The following is a 15,990-nucleotide window of genomic DNA, read 5'->3' on the forward strand; positions in this document are numbered from 1 at the left end:
ATGTTGTCTGGATTGAAGAAAATGTTCCTTTAAACTTCCATATGTATTGTAGCTTTGGCTCTGTTCGCTGTCCCTATCCTCTGTTTACTAAACTATTATAGATTATATGATAACAACTTTACTTGATCCTCCAGTCTCGCTCTCTCTCCTTTCTTTTAGAACAAATGACAGAATTTCCAAAAATACTCGTGACTCAGTCTTGCTTCAGATAATTTCAAATTAGCTTTGGCTCAGAGAAAACTGGATTTTCTGAACTTGGCTTCCATATTATTTTTCCTTATTTGTATGAAACAGGACAAAGCCTTCGGGTTCATTTGTGGTGAACTGTGCCCACAGACAGTGATTTTTGGACATTTTGCTGATGCAGTCAGAGCGTTGGCCCACTGTCGACTGGTGGGTCATAAGTGGTCAAATACAATTACATTTTCAAACCATATGTGTAGTGATATTTGGCTTACAGTTAGAACACACTAAACACAACTGGTGAATCAATCCACAAATAAAAGTATTGTAATTGTAAGCCTTGGATCCCCGACTGGCCGGAGAGCCGTTTGAACAGTGAATAATAAAGAGATGACAGAGTCAGTTTGTTGGGCGGTCCAAGTCTTTTTGTTTTTGTTTTTCTTTTAATTTTCAAATGTGCATAACAAAAAGCAGTTAAAAAAAAAAAAGTGCATTGGGGGATTCAGGAGTGTGGCTTCTCCTGCAGCAGAACCGTGAATGATTTTCCAAGGCTCCTTAAATACAATCCACTCAACTAGGTGAAACCATTATAAACTCTATAGGTGACAAAAGTTAACATCAGTGTCTAACTAAGTTAAAATCCTCCCAACATGAAAGATAACTCTAAATTAATGGAATAAACAATTCAGATTAACAAATAAATATACAAAAACAAAAACCTAATAATAAACTAAATCCTAAACTCTGCTAAAACTATGTGCCACACACTCCCACTTGCTCCTCCTCTTGGTTCAGCCCGGAACCTTCTTTATCTGCCTCTGTTCCAAGGGGAATTTTTTTTACCTGGACACCAGCCTGGACACAAGAGAAGAGGGTAAGTGAAAACTCTCTTCACACACCACACAACACACATCATAAAACATTCCCAGCTCACACATCAACAGCTAAAAGGGTCAGCCCGTCTTAAATACGCATATATTGCACAATGCTCAATTTATCAATTAATTGTTGAGTTGTCTCCACAGACGGCCGGATCTACGGACGACAACAGAAGATTCAATAAATAAGTAAAAAATGTCATATACATATATTCATACACGTGTGTGTGTGTGTGTGTGTGTGTGTGTGTGTGTGTGTGTGTGTGTGTGTGTGTGTGTGTGTGTGTGTGTGTGTGTGTGTGTGTGTGTGCACTTTAAGCGTCATCTTAAAGTGCTTAAAAGAGAAACGACCTGCCTGTTCCTTACAATGATGTTATGATATGATTTGACCATCTTGTCTATTGAAATAAAATTTTAAAAAAGTTATAATTTATAGCAAGATGTTTTAATTTGGCTGTTCATAGATGTAATCTTATTTATGTACGATATTACAAATTATACAGGGAAGACATTAAATAGGTAAAGGAAAACTCCTCTAAAGATGGTAATGTAAAGCCAAATAGAATATTTAGCCCGAGGTTACATTGATTTCATGTGAACCTGAAGACATTCGAGTCGGGCTCAAACATCGGTGTCATCTGGCTCCTGTAAAACTTTCCACCGCAGTTTATTGCTTCTTCTTGGATCAACTGAAACCGATAAAAGCTCGGGTGCCAAAATACGAGCCGTGAAGTTTGAAAAGCAATTTTCGCATGTCTGCAGGTTCTCATTCGCAATAATTCAGAGCTGTGGTTTGCTGCTGCCTGATGTAATCATCGTGTTACTTTTCAGTGTGCAAAACAAGCACAAAAAAAAAAAAATGTGTTAATGTATTTGCCAAACAAGCATATTTTACTGTTTTATAGTAAAAAAGAGGGATGATGGATCTACACTCATGTTCACTCGCATTCACTTTGTGGTTATTTCAGGAAGTTGTATCCTGTCAAAATCTTAGTTGGTTTTTATAATATAATTAGCCCAGTTGGCATATTTCTTCACTGTAGAGCTAATTAAAACCGAATGTTTGTTGTAACAGCACAAAACCACAGTGGTGATTGATTTTTCTCACGTTCATATAATGGAATATTATTTAATTCATAGAGTTGAACATATATGATAGGGGTTATTTAATGACTGATTACTTTTTGACCTTACCTTTGTTTGTATTGCAGACACTTTTAAATTGATATATATATATATATATATATATATATATCAATTAATGATACACTTGTAATGTTAGTTGTTTTGTGGCATATATGGATTAAATGCAGAGATGTAAAACATTTTTTTTATTGTCCTTCAAATCCCTGGGATGAAGTTGTATTACAAGATGGATTGATGAAGGTCGTGTTAAAGCTGAAGTAGAACTAATTAAACACTCAGAACATACCACTTACAAATTATATTGTCACACAAAGCAATGTGAGCTACATTCTCTAATAGCTTATATTTTAATCAGGAACATAATAAAGATGAGGTCACGTTGTGCTATTTGTCATTTCACAGCATACAGTCCACATGTAACGATCAATAATCCCATAATGACCAGTAACATAATACGAGCCAATAATGTAATAACTTCTCAGTAGTGCAATAAATATATCCAAAATGCTGCTGTATAATCATTTTGATATTAATGTGAGAAGTTTTTACATTATTGAAGAAGCATTAAAAATGTAATAACGGCAACTAATGTAATGATACATAAATCGGACTGCATTTCTTGGAAGTAAAAACCTATTTTTGCAGCTTTTCTATCATCAATAGGCTCAGTGGATGGATTAGTCTACATAGTCGGTCATTGAGGAGACATACTCTACACCAGGGGTGTCAAAAATAATGTCTATTGGCCAAACCATCAAACCGTAAACATTTTCAAAGAAATCATGGATTTTTGAGCATTTTATTCAAGTAGCAGACACAACACTGAGACCCAGGCTGAGATGTCCATGATGCTGCCATGCTGGTAGGGATTGTGAAAACATCGATAAGTACATTTTTGGGGGGGACAGTTCAGTGCATTTTACACCAGAAGGGTTCATTAAATTGAGCTTCATATTTGAGATCTTAGTCATTTTTGGTATTAAATGTTTGGTTTTGTGAAAATATAGACATTTTCATCACGTCCGCGTTAAGAAAAACTGCATGTAAAGGTCATTGTGGCACTGTTTTGCCGTTCCGAGCCGCTGAAGATGGAACTGGACTGCATGCAGCCCCTGCTCTGAAGTAAAGCTCTTACATTATCGGCCTCATTACATTCAGAATGACGTTTTGGTCATTAAGTCATTACTGGTTGATTCCATCCTGCAGTGTTTTAGTGTAAAACTCGGGTGTTTTTCCCCCGGCAGGGGTTTTCCTCCAGGTTTGGGCGGCTTCCTCTCACAGTTCAAAGACATAATTGGCGGCCATAAATCGTAGGTGTGAGGTCTGTGTGTGTCAGGCCTGTGATGGACAGGCATCCTGTTGGAAATCTTCTCCACTTCTCACTTCCAATGTCAGCCGGGGAGGGCTCGGTTATGTACACAGTGATGCGTCACAAAGCGGATTCTCACTCGCAGGTTGCTGACTGACGCCGCTTCGCTTCACACGACACACTCGAGGCACTTTTTGCTGAAGCTCAAGGAAAATATTCTGGTTTTAAGTTTCAATAAGTGTCTTGTTGGACAGCTAAGAAACCGTGTTGGGTTTCGTAAAAGATCTTCACATGCAATGCTTTCGCCTTTGCTCACTTTGACACTCATTTTAACACCGCTCCACTCTGGGAAAGTTACATCAAACTGCAAACTTTTACTACAAGTGTAATGTTACGTGCTGCTTTTATGCCCTCACGCGACCGCGCTGGTCAAATCTACATACCTCAACATGCAGTTTGTAATGCAGGGCGTGATATATTGCAGTATGGAGGTAATTATGATATTTAACTTGTCAGTTTCTGAAACTTTCTGTTATTTTCAGACTAAATCCCTCTTGAGTAGTCACACTATGTTTATGTCAGTCACCGTGTTAATTGCACCCGCAGAGATTAGGTAGCAATTAAAAAAAAAAAACACAAAAAAAACTCAGCAGGCAGTATTTTATACATTTACAACATTGTCTGGTTATAGAGAAAACATCTGCAGGAGGATTGCCTTGCTTTTCCATTTGGTTTGGGATTTTCCGTGATCTACCAATCAATTTCTCAGGCATTTATAGGGCTGTTGATAGCACCAACAGCAGAATCGGGTTTCACTCGATTCAGTCTGAGCGTTTTTTTCTTTCTTTCTTTTTTCTTTTTTTTCCTGAGCTGTCTGCTCCTCCAACAGATTCATGTACAGCAGATTTATGCTGAGTCAGCAGTAACTTCTTGCTTCACTGAGTTTTCTATTCGCGAAATGTATTCTGTGCAGGTTTGACTTGGTTTTTAGTGACGCTCCAGTTGTGAAGAACATGAATTTGTGGCTTGAGCAGAAGACCTCAGTCTTTTTTTTTCTGAGATTGTATCATTCAAATCTGCAGAAACAAGACATGTTGGAAATGTAGGTGATTTTTTTCTCTTTTTTTCTTGCGTGTGGAAGAGAGGTCAGCAGTCTGCTCTGTGAGAGAGATATCATTCTTCACAAAGCATTTATCACCCACGTGCTTGACTGCTCATCGCACAAATGTCACATTTCAATCAAGGAACGTGCAACAGCTAAAAGACAAGTAAACAGTTTTTTTTAACAGTGTTGCCAAACCACAGTTGCAGATTTTGTAGTTTTCTAATTCGAGGATTTCCGTGTGGATTGTTTTATCATTCATCTGTTGATTTTCTCTTCTGTTTTGTCCAAATAAGCGTCACGTTGCAGGGAATTTAGAAAGTCAGCCTAGGGGACAATGAAAAAAAACCCAATCACAAGTGCAGCGAACAGTAGAGAGAGCCAATGCTATATCGCTATGTGACTCTGAAATTAATTTAATAAAAATACGGAATATCACAATATCTAATGATTGATGCAAACAAAATAGATTTACTTTTACAGATGAAACTGGAACAGAAGGCTTCAGATTCTGTGTCAAAACAACAATTTTTGTATATATAAACTGGCGTAAAAAGTTTCTATTCAATCTTATGATAAAGTTTTATAGATTTCATCATATCTTTAAATTACTATACAGGTATGGGAGCGGCTGAAAATCTTGTGGTGCATTCTGGAAATGTTCCCTAATTGACTTAACAACGCTGTGTGTAGTGAGGGAGGGTTCCAGTCAGCATAATACCACACCAACTCCCCGGGACAGATTACGGCTGGGTGCAGCTCCAGATCCAGTGATCTGACTCCCCCTGGCTGTGCGCTGATTATTTTCCAATAAAGCAGCATCATGTATGGACAGGGATTAATGTGGGAAACATTCAGCGAGCGGAGCGGAGGAATTATCTTTACCTGGTTTGACTTGCAAGAGGGAAGCAGGTCACCCAAGTTCAGGGAGATTTTTCATCCTGTCCATTAAAGTCGTTTTTATGTTTCTACTTGCTTTAATAGTGACTCACTTGCTTATTTACTCAAGTATTTGGTCAGTAATTTATCTACTTGCAGTCTCATTTAGTCGTATGTGTTTACTTTTTTACTCTATTACTCATTCGTCTCGCTCTTTACTTATTAAACACTTAATTTATGTTTACCTTCTCATTTATTTACTCATCAAATTTGACTTACTTACCTACTAATGGGTGAACTTACTTACTGAATATGTAGCCACCTATTTACACAATTATTGACTTAATTAATTATTTACCTCTTTGTTAACGTCCTTATTTATTTGTTTACTTGCTTGCGTGACTTTCATTTACGTCTTCACCAACATATTTGATCAGGTATTTACGTACTTACTCACCTACCATCCAACCCTTATAGGGTCAAACTCGCCACCTGCTCCCACTTGTCCCACGTCAACATCTGCCTTAGGCTCATTTTGTGCATTTAATTGATGGAGAGCATTTTCTAAAGCTTCTCGGGCATCTAACCCATTTCCTCCTGTTTTTTCATACACGTTTACTCGCCTCATTATTTGCCACTTAACTTGTTAACGTACTGAATAATACCGCCTTTGAATCTCTGTAGTTGCTGTTATGTCCTCTGGCGGCTTCGTGATAACCCCACAGTGATAATCTGGTAAAACAGGCCTCAGGAATCTAAATCTTTATCCTTCGGAAACTTTCCAGCCTTTGGGCCATCTCACATTTTCACTGTCGACTCTCCTCTGATGATTTACCTGAACCAGACATCTAAAGAAACTCTTAATTTTTTATTTATTTTTTTGTTGCTACCTTTTATAACCCTAACCTGCTGATTCAGTTTTACTGTTATATAATCATTTACGTGATCATCATCAGGTATGTGCAACTAATCCATGATCAGTAGAGTACAGTCAGTTGTTTTTTGTTGTTGTTTTTTTTACCTCTTTCTTTGTGGAAAATGACCTAAAAAGACAACAAATGTCACTGTGTACATTGCTAACATGTGTTTGTTTGTTTTTTCCAGTTTTATTTATTGAAATTTCACAGGTGTTTTTTATTCAATTCCAGGCCCGAATACCTTCACGAGGCGTGTTTTTAAAAGGTGTTTATTGAAAACAAACCCACCAGTTTCGAGAATCCAACATAACAACGTACTAATATTCAATAATAACGATGCCAGTTGTTTTTGTTTTTCCATCTACTCCTACAACTATGTCTATTGACTGACAGGGTTTAGTTTGGCAATGCGTGGCAAGGCATCACGTCACGTTATGGGCTGCTGAAAAGATGCATGAGAAGAAGTTTATAGCATCGCTTGTCAACATTGGATTGATGTAAATGACAGATTTGAGACAGATGTTGCATTAATCAGCCTCAGCTTTGGTCTGGATCGCTGTTGGAAGCTGTTGAAGGTAAAAGCGAAGTGGAATGAGGTTGTTTGTTGTGACAACATTCAATCAATCATCACCTCACAACTCGATGTACGACCAACAAGTTAGTTTGTAATCGACTCTCTCATTGTCATTTTGGTGACATTTCCCATGGCTGCTCATAATGGAAGCTTATTTTCATATATGTGAATAAATAATGACCATCTATTTATCACACAAAGTCTGTAAAATCACACAGAAGGAAAAGAATAAATGCAGAAACTCATACACAAATCCACTTGGTTCCCCTGATCACTACCAGATGGTCAGATTTATTATAGTGACGATGAATAATCATCATCTGATCAGACAGAACCAGTGGGGAAGAGAAGAAACTCTTCCTCTGAGTCTGGTTCTGTAAAAGTGCCTTGAAATGACTGTAGAATTTCACACAATACAAATAAATTGAATTGAATTAAGGTCAAATAAATGCATTTTAAGATAAAGGTGAAGCAGAGCTGTCACTTCTACACACCTGCAGAATAAAGCTCATTGAATTAAATTAATTTGAATTGAATTAAAACTCGCATGCAAATGATAAAAAAACAAAAAACAAAGTCTGGATTCTCTGTATTACAGTCTCAACAATGATGCAACATATATAGCTATTTGTTTACTGTGGAAGTAAAAGCTAATTATGATATTGAATAAAGTTGTAAAACTGTTTTAATAGAATTCACATTATATCTGATATATTGTACCTGATGTACTTTTATTTCATCCATCCAAACTCTTAATAATAGAAATGTGTGATATCTAATACTTTTATTTACTTTGATGATGTAGAAAACCAGCCATCATCGATCATCAAAACAAAAACTTCAGGCTTCATGTCTTGTATCAAACCTAAATGACTCATCTTCTGTTTTACTATTATTGTCATATAATGATTTTCAGTTCCTGTTACTTACATAGTAAAGCATAATGTGCTGGAAAGCATTATTAGCTTTGCAATAATAATAATAATAATTAAAAAAAAAGTTTATCTCCTCTTTCCTTGGCAATAAACACTGAATGTTTCTCATGAATTGTCTGGACTCCCTTTCCATTCTCTATTTTATTTCACGACTGCACTTAATGGATCAATATAATTTTAAATAAACAAGGCGTCCTCTGAGGCAATCGCTATGTTCTCCTGTGAGAATTACGGTGCGTCATTGTGCTTGAAATTAGTCCAACCATTTAACTCCAGACGAAGGCAATAAAAATCTCATGTTTTATAAATATTATCCTGAATGTGACAAATAAATGATAAGCGATCACTATGTGAAACAATCTCCCAAACCGTTCCTTATAAAAAGACTTCCACCGACACAACCAAAGACAATACTTAACCTAATAATGAGAAATTGTTACAATAAGTAGTGGGTGATTAAGTGTCTGCCACAAATGGGGAAATGTGTTGGTCCTCTGCCACCTGGAAGCAATAATTCACTGAATAATCGTCCGCAAGCAAGCGGCTCAGGAATACCTGGAGGGGCTGGAGTGAAGTTTATTTTCTCTCTCCTGCTTTTGTTTGTTGGATCCAAATTAATTTCAATTCAAACAACGAAAAGATCACGTTATGCCTTCATGAAATTACCATCCATCCATCCATCCATCCATCCATGGCACAAGACAAACATGCAAACTCCACACATAAAGATCCACAACCAGACACAAACTGGGGATTTTGTCCACCGAGGGGTGAGAGTGTTAACAACTAGAACCCTTAGAAATGTCAAGTGTCATTTATTGTGTTGGTTTTTATGAAATCTTTAAGTAAGTTTGTTTCTTTTCAGCTTTGTCACGATTGCAATTGGCGGTTTTCCCCAGAGGTTTGCAGAATAATTGGGAATAAATTGGCCGGGACAGTTGTTATTTCACATGGGTTATATTAGAGTTGGGTCATTAAGTTTTCTCAAGGGGGGTGCAATAAAAACTACTGGAATAAATTGTGCTGCATTGTCATTATAAATCCTTATTGGAAGCAGGTTTTTCATTGTATTGACAATGTTCCTGTTCTGCAACGGTCAGAACAAGACGATGTCCCCGGTTTGAATCCTTTGCCACTGTTTGTCTGTTTGTTTTGTTTTTCCTTTTAAATTTCTTTCCATCCCTTAAGTCCAACCGTGTGTCGGGATGTTGGGAGTGTTGCATGCGCCTCCACGCATTTCAATTTACCTAATTATTTTTATTAACCTATTTTCCAGGCCACACTTCATTGTTAAGTGCAGTTTTTCAATGAAGATTTCTTCCATGCTTGTCGAAATAAGGATACACCTAAATCCTTCCAATACCAGAGTTTTATTCGCTCCAGCAGAAGCTGTACAAACCATCACCTTGATGCTGAAATGATTTATAGGGCATTACATAACATGCAGATATAAAAGTATTTGTCATTTTAGCACATTTTCACTCCTTGATTCTCAAATGTTTCCATGGTACCATTTATAAAAAAAAAAAAAAAAGTGGGACAGACTTTTCGTTTCACTGAAACTCAGCCTTCATCCACAGATTATTCACTTTTTCCGCTCATCTCTTTTTTTTTCCCCCCATCACCACATTTTCCAACTTATTTTCTTCTGTCATAAATATCTTTTGAAGATGTCATTGTGGCCATGATACTATTAGATAATCTTGAGGTTGCACTAATTTAGTATCTTAAGATTAAAAGAGGAGAGGGAGAATTAACAAACGTTATGGAGGTTTTAAACAACAGCTGCAGCCTGATGTTGCCTCCACGGCTGGTTCACGGCACCATGAGGGATCAGTGGCATGCAATTGTTTCCCGGACAGCAGGTGGATGAAAAAAAAAAACATTCTGCAGTGTTCACTTTTCATGGAAAATAAATTCTTGGACAAAAGATCCAATATGGTGGATTCTTGTTATTTTCCCTACACATATGAAATCAACAGAAGTGTTATTTTGTTTGTATTTTTGTGGTGTTTCTAATAGTGAATCGACTTGTGTTGATTTATAACCTGACATCAAATGCCCTGAATGGCACCGGGCTGATCCGAAGGACACGATGAGCTAATTGCATTTTAAAAAACGTAGTCCCTTTTACTCTTAAAACAGGAGGGGGTAGGTTTTCCAGTGCAACGGCTGAGCTTCCAAGAACAATGCGGCCATAAATGTCGGAAGCAGAGTTTAGAGAGACGAGTATGACTTTCAAAGCGGCATTCTGCTTTCCTCTGGAGCTCAATCCGAACCGTGGTGTCATAACATGCTGAACGTTCACCGAGGCACTCTTGGCTGCAGCGACAACGAAAATAAGGTTTAAATTGCCGAGCCAATGGACTGTGTACAGGCGTGTGAGCTCAGTAAATGCATAAGCTGGAAAAAAATTATCAAACTGAAAAGAAAAAAAAACAAAAAAACCATGCGTGCAGCCTTTCAGCATAAGTTTCTACTGGCACTTACTTCACTCTATTTATGACATACGAGTGTCCAAAACACATTTTATGTTTTGTTTTGGGGGTTTTTTCTGGCGGAAAAAAAAGCATACTTCGTCCATGATTTCAGTGGAAGCCTGTAATATTCAGTTTCTCTGTATTTTTGGTGTTTGAAGATGCGATGCACTTCTTCACTTCACTTGAATTTGGCAGCGCAGGACCTCCAAACCATTTCCAGATACAAACATTGATACAGGCTGATTTCGCAAGTCTCCAGATTTTCATTTATTAGCAAGGGTTTATTTTTTTCTTTGTTTTCTTTCAATCCTGCAACTGCACATTGTGGCGTGATAATGTGCACAAAGAAATGAAGGGATGCGTATAATTTACAATTACAGCATGATCAGACCGGGCCTATCCTCTCTCTGAACCGCATTTGAAGTATCGACACTGACAACCATTTAAAGTGGAAGGAAATCGGGTAAGAGCTTGTTCTTAAGACACGGACATGGCTGAACAGCTGGGGAAAGGAACGAAGCGAAGACTTGCAATGTTTAAAGGGGCTCATTTTCAGATATTCTTTGTCGGGAAACATAAATCTTCTTGGATTATGGACACACCTATGTGTGTAGGTGCCACAAATGGCTGAGCAGCACATGAAATAAGGGAGCTATAAAAGAAGGGGTGCAGTGCCACACTGCTGCTTCACCTCCTCACAGCCGGAATGGTGTTACGGAAAAGGTGTAAGTTTACTTTGCAAAACTAACGTTGAACCGTGCAATGATGAAACAATAACTTTAAGTCGTCTTCTGTGCTTTTTGCAGGAAGTTCTGTGTCACACCAGTGACACCAGTGTTCCCTCTGTAGGCTTGGAGAAAGTCTGTGCTGGAGCTTTGGTCATGAAGGAAAAATATAAAAAAAACAAAAACATGCTGCAGTGAGTGAGGCTCTCATGAAAAGATAAGTTGCATAATGAGAAATACAGGACTCCGTGTACTTGGAACTTGCTTTCAGTCGCACTGCAATCACTGTGTATTATCTGCTCCGTATTAGGGTTTTAGTTTGTGCTGCTGGTTACAGAAGCAAGGCAATATTTCACTCTATTCCTTCACGATAATTCAGTGCGGCTAACCGCCCCTCCCCTCCTCCATCAGTTTCTGGGAGCCGGGAGCCACGTAGATGGGATTCCCTGTACTTTTACTTGCCAAATTTCCAGTCTGCTACCATTTCCTCCCCACTCAGCCAGCGGCAGCGCAGTCCAGTGGTCTGAAACTTAACTTGGAGTGTTTCCTCACCACTGCAGGAAAACAAAGTTTAAAGTACCACATAATAATGGGAACAATATGATATTTTGTAAAACAGAATATACTGGGAAGGATTGGACGAAATTATGAATAATTGGGCTGATAGATCTTCAACGTGAATTTAATGCATATAGAAAAATAACTTCTCAAAATCTCATCAAAGATCCTTCAGATTCAGTTTTTGTATTTCAAGATGCAGGCCCTGTTTACGCGACAGTGAAATTGTATAGTTTTTGAGATTTCCTTTCAGAAAAGTTTCTCATTTTTTACACTGCAGAGTTTTGAAAATCCTGTCAGTTTACACAGAAATGACAGAAGAATGTTGTTTTCAAGTAGTTTTCATGTTGGCCACTAGTGGGTGCTATTTGTTTTGTAATGAAACCATATGCATGCAAGCAGCGTACAGTATAAACATTAACAATGGGAATACTCTCAACTATAAAATGACCAAGTCCCAAGAGAAAATGGACTGGGAACCATGACACTCTGGAGGAAACTTTGTTGTTATTGTGCGTGTACTCGGAGAACAAGTATTTAATACGGCCGTGATGTGTATGCGCGGTAGCTGGAGACTGAGCACCAGTATTTTCAGAAAGTTGCGTTTTGGCCTGTTTATATGAATACGGAGTCGGAGCGTTGCTGAGTGAACAGGACCACAGTCTCCTCAGAAACAGAATACGATTAGCCCAACTGCAGGAAACGATGCATAGGAATACATGTTTAATTTGCTGTTAAAGCAAGTGAAAAATAGCCTTTTAAAATAGTTAGGAAATATTCATATCCGCTTTGAAAGTAGCCGCCTATGTCAAGCATGAGATGGTCCGACAGATCCAAATATAATTTAGCATTTGACATACAACTTTGTAGTTTCTCTGCCGTTTCTGAGCTGCTTTGTTGAAAAGAAATCTTCAAATAATAAGAATTCAATCTTGATCACTCCACCAATTTAAAGATATGAGCATTTGGAGCCAAGCCCAGTCAAGTATGGACAAAGACGCTTTACACACAAGCACACGCACACACAGAGTGAGGTATGAATTGCCTTTTGTCCAAATGGTGCAATATAAATAAATGAGCCTTTCCATGCCTATGAGAAGAACAGGAAGTACTACATTACAAGTCTAAGCTGGATATAATTTAATTTAAGTTCAGGGAATGAATGGAGTTTGACTGTCATTGTAGAAATGATGAAGGGGTGTTGAAGCTGCATGTGAGGTTGGGGCGCAAAGAAGTAAGTGTCTGCAGGAGCTGGCAAGCCTGAAAAGAGTGTGAGTTGCCAACCTCTGCTTCAGAAGAACCTGGACTTTCATTTCCTGTCTACAGCTTTGGGCACAACGTGCTGAAAATCTGAGGTATCGGACGTCAATCGAGCCCAAAATTATTGATCGAACAGGTTGTAAATCTGAAGTCGGAGCCATTTCATCAGTCAATATACAGATAAACCCTGTATCTGAGACTGATGGATATTAACCTGACAAAATGAGTAGAGAAATGTGTAACTTTTGTTGGAGCAATACTTCTTCATTAAAACCCGTCCAGTCTGCCTTAATCATGCACATTAATGGCACTCGTGCTTTTATGGTAAAGCTTCGGTTCTAATATATTTCTTTTTTTTTTTTTTATATATATATTTATTGAGTTTTTTTTACTTTAACAAGGCAAATTACAACATCACAGTAGAAATGCAGAGACAAATATCGCTCGATTAGCATCCATACAATTAAATATCAAGGTGCCTTAAGAACAAATAATATTCCTTCAAGTATTTTTGAAAATTAGGAAAAAGCAATACACAAATCCAAACGAAACAACAAAACAAAAAAAAACAAACAAAACCAAAACAGATCAAAACAAAACACTCATAAAGGGGTTATAAAGTTATTTAACAATCTGTGAATGTCCACCTAATCTTACATTGTCCACGCAAATTATAGATATTAGGGATCAACTACAGCTTCAGATATCTTAATATTGGTCCCCATACAACCTGAAATTTTTGAGAGTTTCCTGAGACCTCATACCTCAACTTTTCAATGTGTAAAATCCCAACAAATTCCCTGAGCCAAACCTCAAATTGTGGTGGAGAGTCTGATTTCCACACTTTTAGAATGCATCTTTTTGCGACGACCATGCCATAAGAAATAATTGTGGCTAAATTATGACCCAAATTTTCCAAAGTGCTGGAGTAGCCAAGCAAAGCAGTCTGAGGATCAGGATCGATATTTACATTCAGTACATTTGAGTACCATCTGAAGATAGAACACCAGAAGCCTTGGAGTAACGGACAAAGCCAAAATTGATGTGCTAATGTGCAGTGAGCTGCCTTGCATCTATCGCAGAGGGGTGAGGTTTGTGGAAAAATTTTATGTAGCTTTGCCTTCGAGTAATGTAACCTGTGTAACACTTTAAATTGTATCAACTGAAGTCTGGCATTGATAGAGCATTGATGAATTGTTTTTAATGATAATTTCCACCTGTCATCCTCAATTACAATATTTAGATCCTCCTCCCACATTTGCTTGATCTTAACTGCAGGTTGAGCAATCTTTTGTAGGAAGAATTTTACCAGCGATGAAATCAGACCTTTAGCATCTGGGGGACCTAGTAAGAGTCTAAACAAAGTGTTGTCATTTGGTAAAGAGTTAAACGACGAAAAATTTTGTTTTATATAATTTCTTAACTGCAAAAAGCGGAAAAAATGTGTGTTGGGTAAGGTAAATTTAGTTCGGAATTGATCAAAAGAGCAAAATTGCTTATTGATGTAAAGATCCTTTATAGATGTTATACCTTTACGATGCCATTCTTTAAAGACTGAGTCTGTAAATGAAGGAGGAAAGGCATGATTATGCCATATTGGAGCATGCACAGAAGTGTTTGGTAGTTCACAAAATTTCCTAATTTGTAACCAAATTTTTTGACAGTTAGATAGAATAAAATGTTCTCCCTTGCAAGCTGCAGATGGTCTAGGGGCTGAAAATAAGATTGCACGGAGAGATGTTTTTGTGGTTAAACTATTCTCAATTACAAACCAAGAGGGAGTCTCAGCTACTGTTTCCTGAGCTTGATTTAGTTGCCAATATGTCATTGCCCTAATATTAGCAGCCCAATAATAATGCAAAAAACAAGGTAGACCTAGGCCTCCACAATCCTTTGGCTTCTGAAGATGCTGTTTAGATATTCTATGTGCTTTGTAACCCCAGATGAATGGTAAAATAGTAGAGTCAATTTGTTTCAAAAAGGACCTTGGTATACATATTGGAATATTTTGAAATAAGTAAATAAATCTAGGTAAGGAGACCATTTTTATTGTATTTACTCTGCCAATAAGTGATAAAGGTAATGTTCTCCATTTCTCTATATTCTTTTTCAAATCATTTAATCTTTCCAGGAAATTATGTTTAAAAAGTGAACTTGGATTTTTTGTAATTTTTATTCCTAGATATTTGACCGTGTTTGAAATATTGAACGGAGTTGAAGTCACAAAAGCAGGGTCCAGGTCAGCTCCAAATGCCACTAGATCGCTTTTCTGCCAGTTTATAGTGTATCCTGATACAGCTCCAAAAGAGTTTATTAATTCAAGTAGATGTGGAACAGACTGCTCAGGGTCGGACACAAAAATAGCTATATCATCAGCATAAAGTGATATCTTGTGTTCCACCCCCCCAATCGAAACAGGTCTAATTAACGTGCTTTTTCGAATACTAATTGCTAGTGGCTCAATTGCTAGCGCAAAGAGCAATGGCGATAAAGGGCACCCTTGACGAGTGCCTCTTTCGAGCTGAATTGGTGATGATTTTTCCTGATTTGTAACAACTGAAGCAGTAGGATTAAGATATGCAAGCTGGACCCATGAAATGAAGGGATCACCCAGGCCAAATCTGTCTAATACTTTAAATAGATACTCCCATTCCACCTGGTCAAAAGCTTTTTCAGCATCCAAACATATAACTGCTTGTTTTGAACTTACGTCAAATTTATAATACATAATGTCAAGCACCCTCCTAGTATTGAAAAATGAATATCTGTTTGGGATAAATCCTGTCTGATCAGTGTGTACAAGAGACTCAATGCATTTGTTTAATCTGTTAGCCAATATTTTTGTAAAAATTTTACAGTCTAGATTCAGCATAGAAATTGGACGATATGATGCCGGGTTTGCATCATCCCTACCAGGCTTGAGTAAAAGCGTGAGGTTCTAATATATTTCACTGGCATTGAGGTGGCGTACATATTCACAGCTGCATTGTTGATCCTCTTGGCAATCTGCTGTTTAGTTCTGGATCTGTGTGGAGTGTATTGCC

The sequence above is a fragment of the Blennius ocellaris genome (genome assembly GCF_963422515.1).
Source record: "Blennius ocellaris genome assembly, chromosome: 2".
Lineage (NCBI taxonomy): Eukaryota > Metazoa > Chordata > Actinopteri > Blenniiformes > Blenniidae > Blennius > Blennius ocellaris.